Source organism: Channa argus, chromosome 7 (genome assembly GCF_033026475.1).
Source record: "Channa argus isolate prfri chromosome 7, Channa argus male v1.0, whole genome shotgun sequence".
NCBI classification, from domain to species: domain Eukaryota; kingdom Metazoa; phylum Chordata; class Actinopteri; order Anabantiformes; family Channidae; genus Channa; species Channa argus.
In genome coordinates, this window is record NC_090203.1 from 27470088 (window position 1) to 27493848 (window position 23761).

The 23761-nt window shown below is 39.4% G+C and overlaps 1 protein-coding gene across 10 annotated transcripts in view; it reads right to left on the reverse strand.

Moving 5' to 3' along the window:
* rbfox3a (RNA binding fox-1 homolog 3a) overlaps positions 1 to 23761 on the reverse strand; it is a 541420-nt gene that overhangs the window by 373537 nt on the left and 144122 nt on the right. For all 10 annotated transcript variants that reach the window (XM_067510823.1, XM_067510831.1, XM_067510821.1 and 7 more), the window contains one exon: positions 15138 to 15199. The gene's annotated coding sequence lies outside the window, so the exon portion shown is untranslated. The remainder of the gene's footprint in view (positions 1 to 15137; positions 15200 to 23761) is intronic.

Below are 23761 nucleotides of genomic sequence, written 5' to 3' on the forward strand. Positions count from 1 at the left end.
AGGATTTTATGTCAAGAGGCGGCTGTAGCTCAGTTGGTAAAGCAGTCGTCCACGGACCACAGGGTCAGTGGTTTGATCCCCGGTCCCTGCTATATGTTGAAGTGTGTCCTGGCAGGACACTGAACCCCTAACAGCCCATTCCCATCCCCAGCTGTGCAGTGCTGGTCCAAGCCCGGTAGAAATTGGGGAGAGTTGCGTAAAAACTGTGCCAAACCAACATGCGGACAATGATCCGCTGTGGCGACACTGAACAAACGGGATAAGCCGAAAGGACAAAAAAAAGTGTGGGATTTTATGTGCATGTATGTGTGTGAGAACAATCCAAACAATGAGGTTCACATGTGACCTTTATGTTTTAATAAATTATGCCAAAGGAATGCTAATTAATTAATTACAAAAAACAGCTAAAATCTTGTAACATGCATCACAATTATTTTAAACAATTTGTTGTAAAGTTGGGCATTTTAGGCTGCAACACAAAACAGTCAACCAATTCCTTCAAAGACGGTCTGTTTTGGAAAGCAAACAGGTATAATGGATGGTATAGGAAAAATGCCTCATGTATCCATGTAGAAATGTTATATTTATTGAATAAATTGAAATTATGTAGATTTATAAACATTTAGCTGTCCTCCAGTCTTCACTACTCACAGCAGGAACAGACTGCCAGGAGAACTGCTCATGTTTGAATTTTCCTAAATAGTCTCAAACAGTTTACCATGCTGTCCCAAAAACACCCACTCCTACCACCCTCCTCCATCCCTCCACATCCTCCAAAAATAAACCATAATTAGCTGCTGTATTGATTCATGATTCATGGCACTGAAAAAAAAGGAAAACAGAAGAAACAACATTTGGAGTTTTGGAAATTGACCGCATTAATTATGGCTGCCAACTCCTTAAAATGCATTTGGTTCACAGGGAAATATGTAGATCATCTGTTAGAGGCAGTCACATCTTGTTAAATATGGAAAGCAGGGAAAACAGACCTTGGCAGCCTTTATCAAACAGGCACACACAATCTGTTTCTCCCTCTATCTCTCTCACACACACAAACACACACACATACACACAAACATGCATATAAAGTATAATTATAAATAACTTAAACATGTCCCTGAATTGATTATTGGACTATTAGTACACAAACATCTCCATTTAAGGTTATGGCTCAAAAATTCTACAGAAGCAACCAGGCTGCATTTATTATTTTATTAAATATATGAACACTATTGTTGCATTTCTGCATAGAGAAACACTTAAAAGTAACTGAATGGACATACATAAACAGCCCCTGAATCATGTTGTGTGATATGATGAGTAGAATTGACAATAAAGTTATATTGTATCATACAGTGTGTCTCATTTCATGTGTTTTTTGTTTGTTTGGAGAAGACTGGGTTTTTTTTAATACTGTTTGTGTATCAAAATCTGATTTATATTTATATTACAAAGAACATAGGGACTGTTAGCAGTGTCCATATTAGTCATAATGAAAGAACATGTCATTCAATGCATTAGTGTGACTTACTTTCGGAACCACGCTGCAGCTCTGTGGCACAAACATTTCAGGCAATTTGATCCCAAAAAGAAAAATGTGAGGAAATACAGTATGGTCAGAAAGTATTCAGATTGCTTTTTTCCGCATTAATCTACACGCAATGATGTTTAGCAACAAAGTGAAAGCAAAGTTTTACATTTTTGTTAGTTTAAGAACCATAACTGAAATCTCTTATTTAAATAAGTATTCAGATCATTAAATCAATACTGTGTCAAAGCCCCATTGCCAGTATTTACAGCTATGAATCGTATTGGCAAAGGCTGAATTATAATATCTGTCAATACACGTAAACATGGAGCCACGCTTGGATATGGTTGCACGTGTGACTTGTGTACTACTAAAATTATACTTGTTTATATTTGATATACAAAGAGAACTACAATCTCTCAGTCTTTTGTTGTTATTAAATAAACCCATAAATATTTTGAGAAGTAACAGTTTTTTAAAATTTTCCTTTTTGGAACCAGAAAGTCATAAGTTGAAATACACATCTCAATACTGAATAAAGTACAACAATAAAATATATACATAACAACATAAATAAGTATTATAAATAAGTGTGAATATTTAATTCAATTCAATTGAACTTTATTTATATAGCGCCAATCATCAGTCATCTCAGGGCACAGAATAAAGTCAAGATTATAAAGATGTAAAAAGAGAACCCAACAATTCCCCCTGGAGCAAGCCATAGGCAACAGTGGAGAGGAAAAACTCCCTTTAACGGAAGAAACCTCCAGCAGACCGGTTGGGGTGACTGGAAAGTGAAGAAAGAAAAGACCATAGCCACAAAAAGCAACAACAAAACATCAGGCAGGTTGACTTTTAGACACGTATGTTAACTTTCTGGTTCTATTTTCCTGTTCTTCTTTTTTCCAGTTCTATTCCCGTTTTGATCCCGAGTCCCAACATTCTCCAATCAGCTTGGTTGATGGACATCTTTGTTGAGATTTAGAAGGTGTGCACATTGGGGCCTCTGCGACCATAGTTCCCCTCTCTGTGTAGGTCAATGCTTTAGTCTCTACAAGCTTCTCACACCTGGAGTTGGGCACTTTGTCCCTTTCTGACAGATCCTCTCAGGCTCCAACAGATTGAATGGGAAGAGTTTGTAAGAGTTTGATATCTATACGTTTCTCCACAGATGATCTATAAGGTTGAAATCTGGGTGTTGGTTGGACAACTCAAGGACAGTCAAAGACTTGTGTAGGATATTTGCTTTGGACCATGGTCATACTGAGAGGTAACCATCAGCCCAGTATCAGGTCTCCGTCACTCTGGAGCAGGTTTTCTTTTCAAAATACATTTCCAAGAGAGTAAAGTGTGCAAAAAGTAACCAGATCAGAATATTTTAGTCTTAGTCTAGTTTGTGTCATGTGAAATCACGAAATCACAGCAGTCCAAAAAGTGTAGAACTGTTGGGAAAGTTCATTTATTTTCCCTGACTGTGCGAAATAATGTAGCCTACAGTTCTGCAGAGGTGAGCAGAACCCCCCCTTCCATCTCTCTGGAGGTTGAGATAAAGCTTCAGGCCTCTGATCTCCTCATCACCATTGCATAGTCGTAATGGAGGTGGCCTGGGGGGTGGGGTTGCTTGTGAATCTAAATCAACCCTTTTCTCACATTTAGGTTAGTTCATCCATCTAGCTCTGTCTTTTCTCCCATTCCCATGTCTTCTAATTAGAAGTGGGAAAAAAAAGCACAAATACAGCAGAAAAGGATGGAGAGCAGATTCCCTGAGTGGCATACTGTGATTTGGTCAGGGTCAGAAAGACGTAGGTGAGTTTGTTTTATAGGGAGGAACATAAGAGAAGAATGATGAGGAAGAAGGATGGAAGGAAGTGCATATAATCTAGCTGACAGATGCTACAAAAAGTATGTGAACCATAACCATCTGTTAGATGGCTCATGGATGGACCAGTGTCATCAGGTGGGAATGAGAAGCAAATTGTAAAGCTCTTTGTTTATTAAGGTAGGAAACCACTATGTTACTGACAGTTACTGCTTAACCTCGACTAACAGCAGGCAGTATTATTTAGACAACAGAGGGTCAAATAGCTGTGCTTCAGCTTAAAACATGACAGAAGTGTAGTGTACAGAGTTAGGTCTTTTTTTAAGACATTCTGTGTGGAAGAACTTGACTGGCCTCACTGGCTTTATCCGTTCCAGCACCTGTGGGTTGAAACGGAATGCTGAATGTGAGCCAGGCCAGAGTTGGCCCTCACTAGTGCGCGTGTGGTTAAATGGGAGCACAGCCCTGCAGCCAGGTTCCAAAACCTGGGGAAAATCCTAAAGGCAGAAGAGTGCTAGCTGGTAGCCCACAGCATTGGAGAGACGTGCTCAACTGTTTAGAGACTTTGTTTGGGGGTTTATGGAAAGTCAAGCTACAGATGGAAGTGCAAAGTGAATTCCTACAACCGGAGGAAGAGGTTTGCATCCTTGCATTTCAGTCCTAGAGCATGAGAGCACTGATCAGGCATTTTTTTAAAAGCACTGTGTCACCTCTTTCTTGTCTTAATGTCGAAATGTCGACTGACATTTATTGCACACTTTGTTTAGCTTCTTCTGAAAGAGTTAAAAGTTTGGGAATGTATCCTGCAGCACAAACACGCTTATCCTCTTTAGCATAAAACATGTAGCCGCGGAGAATCTGATGGCAGGCACAGAGGGAGCAAGTGAGGGAGGAAGAGTGAGGAGATGAGGAGAAAGACATGGAGGTACAGTAAGGAGATGAGGTGGCGTAGAGGGGGGTGAAAGAAGAAGGAAGAGGAGACAGGACAATGACAATTAAAAGTAGGAAATATGGAGAAAATCCTAAATCAAATTGTTATATTGATTTTTTTACTGTGACTTACTACACTATGATGTTTAAAATAACCAGCTAGCAACAATTGGTTTGTTCTGTCAAGATCCGAACTTTAGTTAGTCAGCATGTGAGGTGAAAGGTCATATTGGCAATTGACGTCACATCAAGTTTACTGATGAGAGACCGAGGTTGACATCCCTTTGGTTGGACAATTTTAATGAGAAGTGCTGTCATATTTTACCTTCTTTATACAGGGTACTGTATAAGTGAGTCTGTTTGTGTATCTGTGTGTGTACGATCTCTGTATTTTAAATACAAGCACAATTAAGTTGGTTTCTACAGCTCTCAACTTGATGGTGGGACACATAAGTGGAAGGACATAGGAGGAGGCAGCAAAAACCATGTTCAGAGACATGAGTGAGGGAGCGAGAAAACCAGAAGAGAAGGTAAAAAAATGAAGTGGTTTGTATTTGGAACTGAATGTCTGTGAACGTCTCTCTGAGATAAATCCACAGCAGCTCTATGAGGTTGAATGCTGAGCTCTGACTGGACCACTGAAGAGCTTTTTTACAGCTTCAGTCGGCCATCACCCTCCCATTAGCCTGTAGGATACTTAATTAATAAGAATAATAATCATTTTCCCTCTGTATTGTCAAACACGTCCAGACCCTGAGACAGCAAAGCAAAGCAACCCCAAATCCCAATACTACTGGACGTCCACTGGTGTGATTTACGGCGAGGATTACGTGTTTATGTTGGCATGTGGTTCACTGTTATAGACACACAAAACAGTTCCTGTAAAAATGTTTGTGTACTGGTGAAAGTAAGAGTTTTAAATGAGTGTGCATGTACTGCAAGACTGAATCTATTTGTTGCTGTAAAGGGAGCGAAACTGACAGACCATCTGTCTTTATTGCTTAAGTTTGGAGTAAGGGGCAGGTTAAATATTTTGAAATACATTTTTTCTTCTTCCTGCTATGTTTCAGTCAGCGAATGGGTTTGGTTATAAATTAAGTTGTCGTGAGCGGAATAAAGAAATTAAACAAAATGAAATGTATTGTAAATAAATCTGCTGTCTATGTTCAGTATGTACATATTTGTAAACTTCTATATACATAAAGTAAAATCCTAGTTTCTGTGTGTCAGGATGCATTTGGGTTGTTTCATTTTATGCATGTGTGTAAAGAGGCTCGGCCTGTTGTGTGTGGGTTTAGGGGTCATAGGCACATGGCCATGTGTATTTCAGTGTGTGTGTTCATCCTGCGTGAACATGTCCTGGTGAGTATGTCCTCTAAGCAGCCCCTGCACTTTATGATTCCAAATACACCATTCACAAGATGAAATGTTCGAGTTTCTTAGCTGAAGTTTTTGCATTCAAATGTACTGGAGCATTCACATCTACACCTTTCTGAATTTAGCTCACATCGACACAACTGACATCGTACTGCAGGGTTCTCTCGTGCTGACCCCTCGTCTCTCGGTCCAGCAGAAATGCCATTTTTTTCGAACGAAAGACATATGATTCTCATTTAATTTCAGCATGTCGTCACTTTGATTCCACATATACATTTTTTATGTCTGCGACTGGCAGGAGATTCACATCCTGTCATCCTCCTCCTACTTTCAGTGCTCCCTGTCCGCCTCTTCTTCTCATTCTTTTTATGACTCCCCTCCTTGCCCTCCCTAAACCTCTCACGACTCTTCCCACACAAATATTTTCTCTCTGTCACTTTGGCAATAAAGACATTACAATTTGAGCTATGATAAATGAGGAGAAGCAAAAGGCAAGTTTCTCCTTTCTCCTTCCATTTACCCTCACCACTAATTGGACGTTATAAAAGTAAACTACAGAACACACTACACTGCACTGTTTTTTTCCGACTGCTCCCAGTGCAGTGGTGGAAAAGTTCAATAAGAGACAGAGGTTAATTCAACTACATATGAACTTTTCACAAACATCCCAGATGGTCTGTGAAAGATATTTGTCATGGCAGTATTGCTACATTGTGATGGAATACAAATGCATGATGCCCTTTCCACATCCTATACAATATGCTGTGGCATACAGAGTGAGCCACTTGATGTGGTTGTTGAATATGGTACATAGAGGTCACTGTCTTTCATAGATATCTGACTTTTCTATTGCTGAGACATTCAGCAGAAACCTCCTCTGTGAGATGTGGTACTTCTTGTACTGTCTGTAAAACACTGCATGTTCTAGAATAGCTTGTCACCTTGGCCTGATTTAAGTTCATAACAGACTGAGTTTCCTTCGTTAGAACTAAGAGCCACAGGGTTTATGTATGAGTCCTTTTCTTCACTGTGCTCTGTTGTACACATTTCTATCTGCAGTGCATATTTCTAAAGACTGTTGTGTTCTGCATTAGTGAATGTACAGTGAGAAGCGCCAACACACATGGCAAAGAACAGGGCACACTGCTTACTGCCATTCATTTGTTGGTGTGTATGTGAATGCTAGATGGAGGACACACTGGACAAAATGGGATGAGTGGAGACCCATCTGACTTTTATTAAATAAGCATTGTTAACAGAGTGGTGACAATTTAAAGGAAGTGCTGAATAAATAAGTAGAGAAACATCAAATGCAGATTCCTCTTGTTGAATGTTCTCTTTCCGCATCTTTCCGCAGCCACATTTGCATATTTCTACTATTGCATAGAACGGTACAGGTGAAGTCACAGTTGACACAGGTAGTTAATGCTAAAACCTGAGCAAAAACCTTTCACCCATAGGAGAACATGAACCAAAGGAACGTCCCACTAAGTTCTAACCAAATATGATGCGCAGCTGAACTGCATATTAACCTGGACTGGCCCCATCATGTTCTTTATATTCAACACAGACAACCCTTCAATTTTTATCTGACTAAACAATATTCTAGCTGTGAAATACCAAAGAAAAATACTTTTGTAGCGACAGCTTTGGTGCATGTCGAGCAGGGTGTCTGTAGATAGCCAGACATGCTGCACACCGAAAAGTTAGAATCAACACTTTTCTTTTGCTCCACTATGAGAATTCATCACATCAATAAGCAGTTTCCTCATTGTTCTGTTTGTTTTTTTGCGATCACCAACAAGACTATCTGACTCCTTTCTGACACACACTAAAGATCAACTCCAGCCAGGACACGTTACTAAAGCAAAAATACAGCATTGTTTTCCCTTTATTAGGGTAATCATGTAACCATACAATGGTTCCTTATGAAAAACCCTTACACTCCTTTTGATCCTACTTTTTATGTTTAACTTTAACCTTATCGCTAACTAATGAGTTTGAGCATGAGTTCTTACTGAATGGTTTAAAAAAGGTTGTAATAAAACTCCGTGAATCAAATGCTGTGACCTCTGCAGTCACTAGGTCCCAACCCAGTTAAACACCTCGAGGTTTTGGACAGACATGTTAGACAGCACTCTATCACTAAAACATCTAATGAGGGGATATTTTTCAGAAGAATGGTATTTCATCTGTCCAGCAGAGTTCCCCAGACTTGAGGAGCACTGAAGCTCTGGCCCGACATACTTTATCTTGATTTTTCCTTTAACTTGCTACATTTCTGTATGTAAGAATTCCCACTCTGCCCCCAGTAACAGTAATAAGTTATTAGCGTTTAATAACAGGAATTATTGATACAAAAGTGTTAGTGGATAACCCATTAGAAATAACATGACTTATTGAACTTTTTCTCCTGCCTGGGGACAAAGAGGGCGATAGTTTCCATCAGGAGTGATGGGCTGACCTTGTCTAAGTGTCAACACTGACCTAGGGAGACATACAGCCCTGAATCATATAATTGACAGAGCAATACCCCTTCACACACATCACACACACACACACACACTCTGATCGAACTGATTATGGAGTCCCTCCATACTGACTCTGAGCAAAGCAGGAGACAACAAAGGGAGGACAATGAAGACACAGACAAGTAAGGTGTGAAGCGAGGTCTTAGCACAAAGGGTTTGTTTCTAGTGGTTACATTCAACTGAAATATTACTATAAGAACCCACTGTGTGTCGTATAATAATGTTGTTCTGTCGTTGTGTGGACAAATTTTATTTTGATACTATTAGTTTTAAGACAATTTCGCTAGTCCTCCGAACTTCGGGGCTGGTTAAGGGTTAAGATTTCATTTTAGGGTTTTAAATTTGACTTGGTTAGGGATTAATGTTTTTCATTAAGTTTTCATGACACGGAGTGAAGGCAAGGTACTAAGAAATGCATTACGTCAGTATGTGTATAGGCAATGATAGGTGTGTAAACATGATTGATGCCACTGTTAGTGCGCTTATGTGATTTTGGAGTGTGTGAAAAATCCACACAGGCCACAGGAAGAAACCGTTATGTTACTTTGGGTTTCACATTAAAAACAATCATACACTGACAGAGGGACAGAACTTTGGACTAGTGTGTGATGCCCAGTATTCTAATCACACCAACACACACTCTCCTGTGGATCTACATCTATATATTTGCTGACAACACTTTTCTAAAGAGTCCAATAGTTTATTTATTTTTCTCTTCTCAGATATGGATTAAAAATCTAATGGTGGGGCACAAGAAACCCCTCTCTGTTGGAGGCACCATTTTGCAATCTACACTGTAAGTTACCCAACTATCATGGCAGGAAGTGGATTTTTTTTATCTCCATGTCCCTGAGGAGTTTATGCTGAACACAACAAAGTCCTCTGTTCCCCGTAGCTGCAGATGATAGCCTTTAGATGATTTTGTTGGGAATTGGCGCTATATAAATAAAGTCGAATTAAATTGGAGATCTCCCCATTCTGTCTGCCTCTTTGATTTCTAACATCTCACAAGTATGTGGCTGTGTATGTGCTGCTGCGCCATCTGTTCAGGTAGCACTAATAAAGGTATGTAACTGACAGGCAGGTTTGACTGAGAGGCCCTGGAGACTGGGTGAATGGAAAAAGATGAGCTGTGTGTTTGAAGTAATGTTGTTCATTAGGTTATCAGAAAAGCCATTTACTGTGCAAAGCTGAGCAGCCGGTCAAAGGAACTGCAAGATTCAGCACCATGGACAGCTACCCAACTGGCAACTGTGGTGCAGGAGGTAGAGCGGTTGTCCACCAATCCTCCAGTTGTTGGTTCAATCCCTGGCTCCTCTGGTCAGATGTCAAAGTGTCCTGGAGCAACACACTGAACCCCAACTTAGTTGCTACCGGTCAGTGTTGGCCAGCTGCATAGCAGCTCCCCCATTGGTGTATGACTGTGTGGGTGATTGTGAGTGTGAATGGGTGAATAAGAAGCAGTGTAAAGTGCTTTGAGTGCCAATAGGTAGAAAAGCGCTATATAAGTGCAGAACATTTGCCACTTACCATTTACCAACCACCACACTTCTCAGTGCTGCTCTATGTATCAGTTTGAGTGAGGATCACACTAATCTGCCATGTTCTATAACATACACTCCACTTCAAAAATATTGGAACTACAGATAATAAAACTGAGGCTAATTCCTTTATTTTTGTTGTAGACTAAAAACATTTGAATATGAGACAGAGATCAACATTTCAGGTTTGATAAGACATAGATTAACTTTTACCAAAGTGATGGAAATAATCTGCACATGATCACATGTGATCCTCTAAGCTCATCTGTGAAACACCGTGGAGGTAAAGTCATGGCTTCAGCTGCATGGCTTTTTTTTTTGGACAGGCTTATTAATCTTCATTGATGATTTAACACAGCAACACAATTTCATATTAGAATATTCATCTTTTGATGTCAAACGTAATGTTTTCAGTCTACAGCAAAAACAAAAGAACTGGCCTCACTGTTCCAATGCTTTTGGAGCAGAGTGTATAATAGAGTCTAAAAGTGATAAATTCCAACCTTATCTTCATGTAAATGTGTGATAATATTGCTTGTTTTCCTGGTTACAGTTAGGTGCCATGTGTGATGCTGCCTGCATTATGTTCAGAGGTACAGTGGCTTCTAATTAAATAAAGCACTACATTTGTTACGGGGACATTGTTCGAGGTAGCGTGTGACTGGGATATAAGAAGCTAGGATTCAGATCCTCACTGGCATTTGTGGTTTAACCAACAAAAGGTTAAAGGTTCAGAGTGATTGTGGTTGTAGAAAAATGTCAAACACATTGGGCTCCATTTTGCTGCAGGTGCAATGACAGCTCTCGCTCAAATGCAGGTGTTTTCCTCAGCGTCAGTTTACAGTTTTCCTCAGCGTCAGTCTGTATTTTTTGGACCCAAATTCCTTCTGCAATAGAATCTACTTAGCTCCCCTTTTATTGCAAACGATTTAGACAAAGCTGCATAACTTCATTCTTTCCATCTCTGTGCACAGTCATATGATTGCTCTGTGTCAATGTTCAGTCATTAGCTGTTGCAAACTCTTTCTAAACATGAGCAAGGAAAGCTTTTATTCACTGATTCTAAGTTTTAGGGCTGAAATCAAGTGGAGTAATGTGGCTTTTCTGAATATGAGCTCCATGTTTTTATTCTATATAAAAATCCAAACAGTGAAAAATAATTCATTACATGTGAAAAAATATGATATTAGTGAATTTTCTGTTTTAAAATACTCACAGCTCAGGTTGGAGGAAACATTTCAGAGCAGAATCCTATGGGTCCAGTTGGTAGACGTGTACCCAAGCAGAATGGCAAAGTCCAATCTCTAAACCAAGCTCAGCAGGACCTCACCCCTTATCTTGCTTGTTATTAATTGTAAGTTATAAAACCTAAGTGTGCAGGACAATGTTGGAAATATCCATAATTTCAATGCATAATATTCACTTCACAAACAGGGAAATTAAAAAATTCTGTCATTTCTTTGACAGTATGTGGGCTCTGAATAGACTTCATGTTGCTACTCTCCCTTGAGGTTTTGTTCAGTTTCAGTTCAGTTTATTTTTAATTTGACAGTAACATGCAACTCAAAATACAAAAGGGGGAAGATTGAGACATCTGTCAAAAAACCTGCAGATCCCAAATCAAATGTCAACCAATCAACAAGTGGGCATCTGTGTCATCTCTCACACACTCAGTCTGGTCAGTCTTTCCTGTCAACTTCCTGGCAGCTCATGCTGCCATTTTAGCTCTCAGCTCCATGATTTTTAAATAATCAGGTCATAAATCGGGCCAAACTATGTGTCATTTACAATTGCACTGCAATCCACTGCACTTTATTGTAAACTCTGTTTTATTTCATCCCTGAATTGTCTCAGTTATAGATGACAGAAGTATTGGTATTTGTGGGTTTTTTCCCCCTTGATGAGAATCTGTTCCTTTCTTTTGCAGCAGAGAGCAGCTGTAACAAGGCAAAGCCATTTCCCTCTGGGATTGATGAAGTTCTTTGAATTGTTAGTCTGAGTGTTGATTAGGAAAAGAATAGACAAGGAGGAAACTAGGTGGGAGTGACTATTAGTGCTTCGTGTTTTACCCAACCTAGAACCGCTGTGTTTGGATGTTTTGCACCTATGTTGCGTCAGGCTGCACACATGCACACATGCACACTGCTGCTACAAGCACTGCACACAACTGATGACTTCTTGCTGGATGTTTTATCGCTTTTTGTTTTAACCTGATTGTCTCTGTCTCTGAGGGTATGTCTCTGTCTGTCAGTTTCTCTTTATCTTCCTCATGCTGCAACCATTGCACACTATGTTGTTGATAGTTGTTACATTTTATCTTTCGGCAAATCAGAAACACAAGTTCAGATGAACAAAGTGGGGTTGTCTTTTTTCCTCCTTTTCATCACCACAGAGTTCTCTGAATGTGTTTTCTAGCTGAATGCCAGTAACACTGTGACAGAGAAGCCCCCACCCTGCCATCCCCAGCACTTCCTTAAACTCATGTCATCAGAACCACAAAAGAGCAGTGTTAGCTAATGTATGCAGTATATATTCACTGCCACACTCCAATGGGCGCTTGCTGTGGGAGCATCTACCCGTACGATAGCTGCTGCAAGATAACACAACCTCATCTTCCATTCACAGACACAATATATGCATACACACAGATACACACACACACACACGCTGGGGTAAATTCCATTACGGTGATTTACAGTTGATCTTTAGTGGTACAGAGCTGGAGGGAAGCCTTTTACTTTCTCATTTAGAGGAGCAAGCTGGTCTTTGCTGGATAGATACGAAGATGGATAGTACACGGGGAACAGCAAAGAACATCCTCGAAATACACAGCACACAACCAAAAGCTACACAACAGAAACACAGAGAAAGATGGTAGAGAGACAAGTATAGAAAGAAAGAGACACAGACAGAGAGAAAGAGAATAACAGTTGCCTGTGGACTGAATTGTGCAGGGGTTTGTCTTCAGGTGACCTTAGTCTCAAGATGAATGACCTTATTTTTACTTCTCCATTTTTGAGACATGGACATTTTGTGTTGGGGGTATTCCCACCACTGTCCTTAGCTTTTGTTTCAATCAATTGCATGCTTCTACATAAATGCCCTGCTTTCATGATACAATATCACTGTAGCATGAACGTTTTACATTTTCCATAAATTTCACACAAAAGTTGAATATCCCTAAATTCGTATGAGTAATGTATATAAAATAAAAAGTACCCAATGGAGACAATTCTCTTCTAGTCCACATTCTATCATTAAAATATTATGTTGTGCTTCAATTCAAAACACAGGATTGTATTGTTGTAGTTGGCTGAGGTGGAGTTCTTTACTTTTAGAGACCAGAAATAAGTCTAATCCTTGATAATTTTCATTATAGATTAATCTGCTAATAATTTCCTTTTTTTAATTGTAGAAATGGTGAGAAATCAGTGATAAGTGCCCCAAAGGAATCATAAAATAGATGCCAATGTACTGCAGATGTGTGACAGCCTTACTGACCCTGTCTGCACCTTTATCTCACACACACTTATGTCATCCATCATGTGGAAAATAGTTTTGAGCATTTTAAGACCAATGTTTTAACCTATGTATAACCACGGAATCTTTAATAACCCTCTGAAATAAAATAAAATTCACAATGTCTCTAACACACACAGTGGTTGTGATTACAGTCACTTGGCTTTGACCATTTAATGTGATATGGAGACAGGCTACGAGCTGTGGAGTCTTTTTTTTTCAAACCCACTTAAACTATAGCAGCAACAACATTATGTGAAATGACTCAGGACTCATGGACTCATTACTAACTATTTGAAACATGCTTTTGTGGCGTCCGAGTGTCTTCCCATAGTTAATTAGGTCTACAGAGTGTATATACATTTCATGGGCCTGTTATCCCTGAATCCCTGGAAAAAAAAACCCCTTTACTGTGCCAATGCTGTATAGGAACAGTTTGACTCTCAATGAATAGAAACTGGAAAGACTTATTTCTTTATACAGTATAACAAAAAACATGTGCAGTGCTGCATTGCATCATCCACACTTAAAGGTCCACAGAGATTTTGATTTGGTGATCGCTGCAGCACTTCACTGCACGAGCTTCACTATTAACTATTTATTCTGTTGTGCCAAAAAATAGCTTATGTTTGTGGCTCGGACTGTTTAAGAAGAAGCGGCGACTGCTCTGGGTGAACGGTGGCAGAGGTGTAAAACATAAACACTTGGGCAGTGTGATTTTATACACTTCACACTGCGTCCATACGTTTCCTCATTATTAAATTCCACATGGAGACTTTCTCAGATTTATTCCAGTAAATATTTCTTTATTATCATTAAGCAAGCATGTAACCTTTGAAATTTTTGGCCTCTTGTGTGTGTGTGTGGTCTACAAAGTAATGAAATAAACACCCCCAGCAGCACATATCTAAACCCCTATTTCCCTTTGACACACACACACACACACACACACAGTTCTAAGTCAGCCCCCTACTCCACCCCTTACATAACCTCACAGACCTCAAATTAATAGGTTTGGTTCATTTGAGTGTTGTGACCTGAGGCTATATTCAATACATACCATACAGGTTTCCTTCTCACTAATGAAGGAAAGGTTATTCATTTCAAGGTGAGTCACATAATAAAAAAATATATTAAAAACATGCTGGGTGTTGAAAAATAAATTACTCAGAGAGCTGTTAAATTGTCAAGGCCAACGGCATTCTTACAGGATTTCTGCTACTGCTGTGCCACAAAAACACCCTCCAGGAAAAAGTTCATTATTTGATCAGAATGTTATTGCCTGACCCAAAGTGAAACTTTATATTGAAAAAGAGAGTTAAAAGCAAACACTTTAATTGTTGTTAACAAAAGTTAACTAAGCAGAACCTTCTGGGCCACTGCAGAGAAACCTGACCAAAGAAGCTGAACTCTGAGCAGCAAATACAAAAGCACTGCATGTAGTTAACCCAACTCTATGCAGTTTACATCTTTACCACCCAAAGGGTGAGTGGAGGTGGAACGTTATCTTAAATCTTAAGCCATTGCATAGTATGCAGATGTGTCTCTTTTTAAATAAAATATCTGCCTGATGTGTCATAAAACTGTCATAATAAATATTTTATTGAAACAGACTTCACCTCCGGATAAAGAACCAAAGAATGAGATGGACATAATTCCCCTTCACACCATGGTCAAAACTCTGGAATGACCTAAAGAGGCCAAAATGATCCGACCAGTCACCAAGAGTCTTCTCTCACAGCAGAATGTGAGAACAATAACACAGGGCAAAGCAACACTGTTGGAGAACACTTCAGTTTGCACTTCAGTCTAGTGATTGTAATTTAAGTTGTACAAGTGGAGGAGAGTGTGTGAGTGAGGGAGGATGTAAATATTTAGAGTAGACTTACTTATGTTAGGATGTCAGTGAAATGGATGAGGCTTCTGGATCTGTTCAAAGTTGTATTTCACTCTGTGAAAAACAAAGAAAACACAAAGAAACAGACTTAAACAAAAGGTTCATATCAAGTGATAGAAACCAAAACCCACATAACAAGTACAGGGTACTTGCATTTCCTGTTAACCTCCTTACAGCAGTATTTGATGTCCAGAGAAATTTCTCCTGCTGTGTCCAGCTGCATCAGTTTTGTTTCCTTTGAGCTTTGACTTTGTCAGTGGGCAGAATTACTGGACAAATAGGAAATTTAATGGGGAATGCGGGAAATACTTCCTGACTATGGCCCCTCCCAATAAATATCTTATTTGACCAGAAAATCAGCATCAGGCCTCGTTGGGCAAATGACATTGTTAAAGCTCAAAGCTTCCAGTATTGCTGTGACTGGATACAGGAGCAATTACTCTCAGTGTCACATACAGGGATTTGCCTGGAGCCGGTAACAGGAGTCAGTTACCACCTCAGAATCAGTATCAGACAAAGCTAAAGAGCACAAGAAAGCATAAGATGGTGATGGTTGATACTTTGTCTTATCTGTTCATAAATCTTCCCTCCTTTTTATATGTCGGCCCCCTGAATCCACCAGCTGTAGTCCACCATGATCCCTAACAGGAAGTAAAGAGGCCTTTGGGCTTGGAAAACTTAAACACATGAAATGAAATTCAGAGTGGGTGTATGTGTAGTTTCGGCCCTGTATTCACGATAAGGAGCTTAATGTTAGAAAAACCTAAATAAATAAAACTCTGTGCACCAAATTTGCAGCGTTCTCAGCTGAAATATTAGTTCAAAGAAATCATTTAAAGATCAATATTGCCATGATGGTCATGTCAGTGATGAGTGAACTTCATCTGCCTCAGGAACCAACATTTGTGATCACCGCTGAGTCCCAGATATTTGACACACAGACAAGTCAGGCTTGGGTGATCAGCTTGATCACCTGATGAACCCACAGCGTAATTGTTACAGTTTGCTGTGACCTTAGCTTTCACCTGCATGTTTCTGGATACACGATAGATAAGATAAATCCGTATCAGTATCATTTAAAAACATCCACATTAACAAAAAGACTACACTTGTTAGCAGACTTGAAACACTTTATAAGTCAACATTAGTGCAAACCTCTGATGGCTGGTACACTTGAAACTAAAGTCTATAGCAAGACAGAAGAGCCAGCAGGCCAGACAGATGGTGTTTCATGGCAAAACAGTTCCCACTACACAGATACAGACAGCTACACCAACGGCTGGCAGCCACTTACTCCCCTGCTCTCCCTTAAACTTGGGCAATTAAAATATTTCTCCCTCAACAACAGGGGAAGGTAAGTCTCTCTTGTTAAACATGCCAAACTGTTTCCATGGTTACACAGATGCAGTAAAAAGAAGAAGCTCAGGAAAAAACTCATCAAATGCTGCAGGGACACACCTCTGGAACTGTCCTCATTTCAACTGTGAAGGCCATGTTAAAACATTCACCTTATTCTTTTTAAACCATTTCTGAGTCGACGTTGCTTTGTGCTTTAGATCACTGTCTTGTTGAAGGATCCTCTGCCTCTTCAATTTTAGCTTTTTTATCAGTGGTAGAAGGCTTTGCTTTAAAGTCTTCTGAGCCTTTTCGTGACTTTATTCTCACTACACATACTTGTGCAAATGACCAAACTCCTTTGGCTTTATCACATGCCCCTTAGCTAAGCGTGCTGGCTTATGGCTAGAAGGAAGCAATGCCTTCCTGCATACTTTTCTCTCAAACAGCCCAGATTTGTACAGACCTCACTTCACTGTGGAGATGGGGACAATTTTTCCAGTTGCTTCCAAAGACTTTGTCAGGTCCCCTGCCATTTGTTTTATGCTCTTACATAGTTCTTGAGCTAAATTCCTTGCACCTCATTCAAGTGTTTTTCTTGGTCTTCAACTCGGAGAAATCTTAATCCATGTTTCTTCCATTGTCTTCATAGTTGATTTGCTACCCCTGCACACTAACTGTTATTTCCTCCCTCTCCAACTTTACTATGAAGGTTCACCAATTTTATTTCGAAAACTGTTTTCGTCATCACAATGGCTCCCTCTCTCAGCAAACTGCTTGAGACGTCCCCTGGAAAACCACCCACTTGCACTTTTGAAGTGCAAGTACAATTGTACACCTGGCGCTAATCAAGTATTGTTAAATGTGTCTTCATCTTCTTCTTTTCCTTTGGGCTGTTCCCTTTCAGGGGTCTCCACAACGAATCATGTGCCTCCATCTAACCCTGTCCTCTTCTCTCACGCCAACTAACTTCATGTCCTCTCTCACTACATCCATAAATCTCCTCTTTGGTCTTCCTCTAGACCTCCTGCCTGGCAGCTCCAACCTCAGCATCCTTCTACCGATATATTCACAGTTTCTCCTCTGAACATGTCCAAACCACCTCAATCTGTCCTCTCTGACTTTATCTCCAAAACATCTAACATGAGCTGTCCCTCTGATGTCCTCATTCCTGATCCTGTCCATACTTGTCACTCCCAAAGAGAATGGTAAATGTTCTGCACTTATATAGCACTTTTCTACCTATTGGCACTCAAAGCACTTTACACTGCTTCTTATTCACCCATTCACACTCACAATTACACACCAATGGGGGAGTTGCTATGCAGCTGGCCAACACTCACTGAACACTCACCAACTAAGTTGGGGTTCAGTGTCTTGCTCAAGGACACTTCGACATGTGACTGGAGGAGCCGGGATTTGAACCAGCAACTATGAGATTGGTGGACAACCACTCTACCTTCCTGCACCACACTCAAACCTCAACATCTTAAGCTCTGCTACCTCCAGCTCTGCCTCCTGTCTGTTCTTCAGTGCCACTGTCTCTAAGCCGAACAACATCTCTGTGTTACACCACCAGAAAACTGTTTAGTGCCTGGCAAGCTTAAAAGTACTAGGAATTTGTCTTGGTGTCAGGTGCATACACATAATCTAGAATATAAACTTAGAATGCAAAGGTGTGACGAACAACAATTGTAAAGTATGTACACAAAGACAGAATAGAATGAATAAAAATAAAATAAAAAAGCCATGTACAGAAAATCAGTGTGCAATGGGAACTAAAGTGAGAGTGACTGTTCATGAGTTGGGGGGGTTATCTGGGGGGGATTTGGGCGCTGTGCAGCAGGTTGACTGCAGTGGGGGAGAACAGCATACACCATCTGGAACACTAAACTGCTTACTGCATACTTAAATGGTATGTTGCAAAAAACTTACATGATGATTTTTATGTTGCATTGAAATCAACTGCACCCAGTGGCAGCCTGGGAGAAGATATTCCTGTATGATTTAGTCTGATAAAAGAATCTAGTGCAGATTAATATTTAAATGTTATAAGTACAGCTGGTCTACGATTTGGATAGGATTACAGCAACAACACTCTTCTGAATGCATAGACCAGTTTCCAAAGAAGAACACATAATAGCATCCAGAAAGACTAGAGGCACTAATACATTTTCACTAATAAAGTAAATAAAATTATTCAAAACACAAACTCTTTGTGTTCATTTATTGCATGTGTTGCATGTGTTACTGTTCTGAATTACAACTTCACTTCAAAAATAGTTGGGACAATGTGTAAAGTGTAAATAGAAAGAAAATGCCATCTTCATGGAAAATATTAGCTCATTTTGAGTTTGATGGCAGCAACACAATCCAAACACAGTTGGAAGAGGGGCAAAGGCTGGAAGGATGGAAAAAGTAATTGCCGCAAATTAAACACAAATTGAGGAGCATTTGACAACTAATTATGTTAATTGGCAACAGGTCAGTAACATGACTGGGTATTTAAGGAGCATTTCAGAGAGGAAGAGCTTCTTAAATGTAAAGATGGACAGAGGTTCAACAATCTGCATCAAAAGTTGTGGAAAATTTTCAGAGAAATAATCCTCAATGTAAAATTGCAAAGACTTTGAAGATCCCACCATCTACAGTATATAATAACATCAAAGGAGAATCACGAGGAATCTCTGTGAGGAAGGGACAAGGATTAAAGTCAAAACTGTATGCACGATATCTTTGGGCCATCAGGCAGCACTGCGTTAAAAACAGGCATGATTCTCTAATGGACATCACTTCATGGGCTCAGGAACACTTCTAGAAATCACTGTCTGTGAACACAGGTCACTCTGCAAACCACAAATGTAAGTTAAAGCTGTATCATGCAAAGAAGCCATATGTGAAGACAATCCAGAAATGCTGCCATGTAACAAAAAAAAAAAAGACATCTCTATAATTAGTCACAAAAAATGTTGGAAATGAAAAAAAGATGGTTAGCAATGCAAAAGTGGAAACAACGATTACCTGTGTCAAGATAGGATTTAATTTGATGATGCATGCATCATAAATGGTAAATGTTCTGCACTTATATAGCACTTTTCTACCTATTGGCACTCAAGCGCTTTACACTGCTTCTCATTCACCCATTCACACTCACAATCACACACACACACACACTCATACACCAATGGGGGAGCTGCTATGCAGCTGGCTAAAACTCACCGGGAGCAACTAAGTTGGGGTTCAGTGTCTTGCTCAAGGACACTTCGACATGTGGAGGAGGTGAGGATTGAACTAACAACTGTGAGATTGGTGGACGACCACTCTACCTTCCTGAGTATAATAACTTATATCAGCAATAAAAAAAGCAAAGTAGTAAAGTATAATGTCAAAAAAGGGAATCTCCTTGGAGAAACATTATGCTTATACAGTATATAGTGTATTGATGATTGTCAATCTTCTGCTCCCTAGTTCAGTCAAGCAGGTTGTGGTGCTGCACCTTTACGCTGGCTAATAAATCGAACAAAATGAAGTAGAAGTAGAAAATGGGACTTACACAACACTGAATAAGATATTATTATTATTATATTATTATTATTACATTTACATTTAGTCATTTAGCAGATGCTTTTATCCAAAGCTACTTACGAGTGAGGTACAAGGCAGCAAAAATCTAAGTCAAGGAGAAAACATCAAAGCAAAGTCCTTTCAAAAAAGTGTTCACAGTTCACGAGATGCAAGTGCAAAAGAGCAGAAAGGATTTTTTATTTTTTATTTTTTTTTAAAGGGATTTAAGTGCATAGGAAGATGCGGAAGAGTTCAGTTTTCAGCAGTTTTTTGATTATTGGGAGAGAGTCAGCTCAGCGTGCAGCATTTGGTAGCTCGTTTCACCAAACGCATTTGGTGAAGCACATTATAGTACATGTGAGCACTGCAAAATATAATGTACTGGAGGCCAAAGTTATGTCATCTGAAGTAACTATATTGTTAGACAGCATATTTCTCATGTTTTTAGGCCCAAAGAGGATGATTTCAGTTTTGTCTGAATGTAGAAGTAGGAAATTGTAGGACATCCAGGTCTTTATGTCTTTTAGACATGCTTCAAGTTTGACTAATTGGTCAGTATCTTCTGGTTTCACAGATAAATAGAGCTGAGTATCAAGATATAGACTAGTAGTAGTAGTAGTAGTAGACCTTTTTTTTTTTAAGTAGATAAGGGAGGAGGCTATTTTGATGACATCACATGCAATGGGTGTTCTATTGCTGTGCCATGGCCATTGTGCTACTTTCTGAAGTCACTCCTGTGTCCTCTCCTCTCGTGAAGCCATCGGATCACTTGTGAACAGTCCCACAGCTGAGGTGTTATCATCCTCAAACTAAAGATCCACACAGTGAAGCAGACCATCTGACCCAGCTTGGCCACCAGTCAATACACTGCTCAGCATTAAAATATAGCACTTCTAACTAGGAGTTAGTTACTTGGTTTGTAAGATTAAATATTTTTATATTTTAATTTTTAGGATACTTTTGCTTCCATAAGCCTTTTTAGGAGCCATCACAGGGCACCAAGTTTGCATAGCCCAAATTTTATCAACTTCATTCTATTTTTTCATGCAGATCTGTTAAATACAATGCAGATTGTTTTTTGTTGGTTTAATCAAATTTTCATCAGCACATGCAGTGGAAGTCCTAATAAAAGTCACCTCACATCTTTAAGCATCAAAGTCCTTCCAACACTGACGAGACAGTAGCTCATCCACAAACAAAGCCATGCTCTAGAGTACAATGAAATATTACCTTAACTGAATTAAACACTGCTTGTCCTGTTCCCAGGCTCCATCCATCCTGGTAGATTTGCCCCATTAAAAAGGGGGTTGGAGAAGATGTCACTGTGTGTACATGTGCTTGTATATTTTGTGTGTATATGCATCAGGGTATGAGTGTGTGTCAGCAGCAGGGGAGTGTTTTGAGAAGGTAATGAGAGTGTTCTGTGGATGTTATTAGGGGCCGTAAGAGGCCCGCTGAGGCGTATCAGGAGTGCTGCACTTTGAAAACCACTTTGACAGAAACCACTTGTGACCTGGAAGTGAAAGCAATCTCTCATCTGTCTCGTTCATCCTTGCACACACTCCCCTCTCTTCTGCTGCCTCTCTTTCCCTTCCTCTCTTTGTTCAGTCCTGCTCCACTACTCCACCTCCATTCCCTTGACTCAGTACTTCTCTTTATGTCCCTCCTGCTATGACCATCGTGGTGAAAGTTAAAACATGCAAAATGTAATATTGGTTGCAGATTTTTCACCAGGAAGTGAAAATGGCAGAATAACAAAACCATTGAACCAGTTGGTGTTTTTTTCGCTCAGGCCTCCTTCCATTTATGTATTTATGGCTCCTTTACAGTAAAGGTGTTAATAAGTTGGACTTGTCCCATCATTTTGGAACTAGAGGTGCTATACATGCCTTAGCAATGGGGGATATTACCTAAAATATTATCACAGTATATATATTTTTTTAATATCCATGAATATTAATATTTATGCATTTAAACATGTCACGATCCCAGTTCAGGACATTTTCTTTTTGTTCTTTGGCCTATTCTACCCCCTGATCCACACACACTGTCCTTGGTTTGCCCTCATTCAAACAGTCTTTGCCTGCTTTTGTCTGCTTTGTCCTAGTCCCTCTCTGCTCCTTTGGCTTGTCTGTCCATCACCCACTTGACTTTCTGTATTACTAGTATCTGGTCCTCCCTTGTCTACTTCACTAATCATTAGTTCATGCCTGATCTCACATCTGGATTTCTGTCCCAGTCTTTTGTTTCTAGCTTGTTTCCTTTAAAGGCCACACCTAGAGGGGTGCGGTTTGAACCCACTGCATTCTGCATCTCAAGCCTATACTCTGAGCCACCTGGCTGTAGTTTTTTCCCTCCACATTGACATTTAGGACTTTCTTTTGCCTCTGCTCGGTCTTCTCATGTTCCCATTCCTGTCACATAAACATCACCACATTGATATTGGGAACGTATGTCTCTGTTTGTTTTTCTCACATTGTCATTCTTGTCACATTATTGTCATAGATGGAACACTAAGTCAGTCCACCTTCTGCTGATTACAAACCCTGTCACCTCCCTGTGTAGCTTCCTTGTTTCCCAGTAAAAGAGTGAGCACCAGCCTGTGAGACGCTCACTTTCTTTTCAGCAGTTCATACTAACACCGGTTTATGAGAACCTCACCATGTCTGCACCCTGACCTTTAGTTAAGTAGCTCTTTGACTCCCTTCACTCCCTCTGATATATAGACTTTTGTCTGTTTTGTTGTCCTAACATTTTGGTTATGTTATTAGCCGATTTGTTGTTAATTTAGCTTTATTGTACTCTCACATCATTTCTAGTTAATAAACTTGAAAATTACAAAGGCGTTGGCCAAAAAACCCTAAAGTTGAATGGCAATGTACTGGGAATCCTTTAACCAGGAAAGACTAACATCAGGACCAAGAAAGAAGGTCCAGAAATTGCTTTAAAAAGTGGAACTTTATTACAGCTAAATGGATAAAATATAATTGTACCGATTACGCCCTGACTTCTTTATCTGTACAGAGGTTGTGTCTGAGATTCTTGTGTTTTATAAGATCAAGACTATTGCTGTAAAAAATGACATTGGCTCTGTGGAAAACTGATGGAAACCCTGTGTTCTTATGAACATCAACATACATTTAAGGTCTGACTGCATCTTGATGGGGTTCTGAAGGTGTTGAAGATAAATGAGTTGTGGTACTTCAAACCAGTGAATCTTAAAATTAAGTATTGTTGTTCCATATTGACTTTTAATTCTGAACTAATGTTAATGTTTTTTATGTTTGGATATTTAGAACCTGATATATGAAGTTGGGAGTTTTTTTTAACAGTTGTGATTTGTTTCACTTGTGTTTAAAAAAAAAGATCAAAAATTTTCTGAGATTTTTTGAAGCTGCACGAACAGTTAATTAGGTTTAAAAGTAACACCACAGAGAGTTTCAGTAAAACAATTTGGTGTAAAATGATTTTAGAGGTTCACTCTAATTTTTCCCTGAAGATGAGTGTAAAACAAAATGGTTTTGTGTAACATCAACTCTTGTTTGACCGTCAGTGTTATTTTTCTAAATACAGTGTTAAAATGAAATGGAGTAAGTCTCAATTTGAGTTCATTTATAACTGTGAAAGAATAAATGATCAACACTACTGAGTATAATATTAACAATCTTCAGTTTCTAAAATTTTACCACTACAGAAAAAGTTAATTTAACACAAATT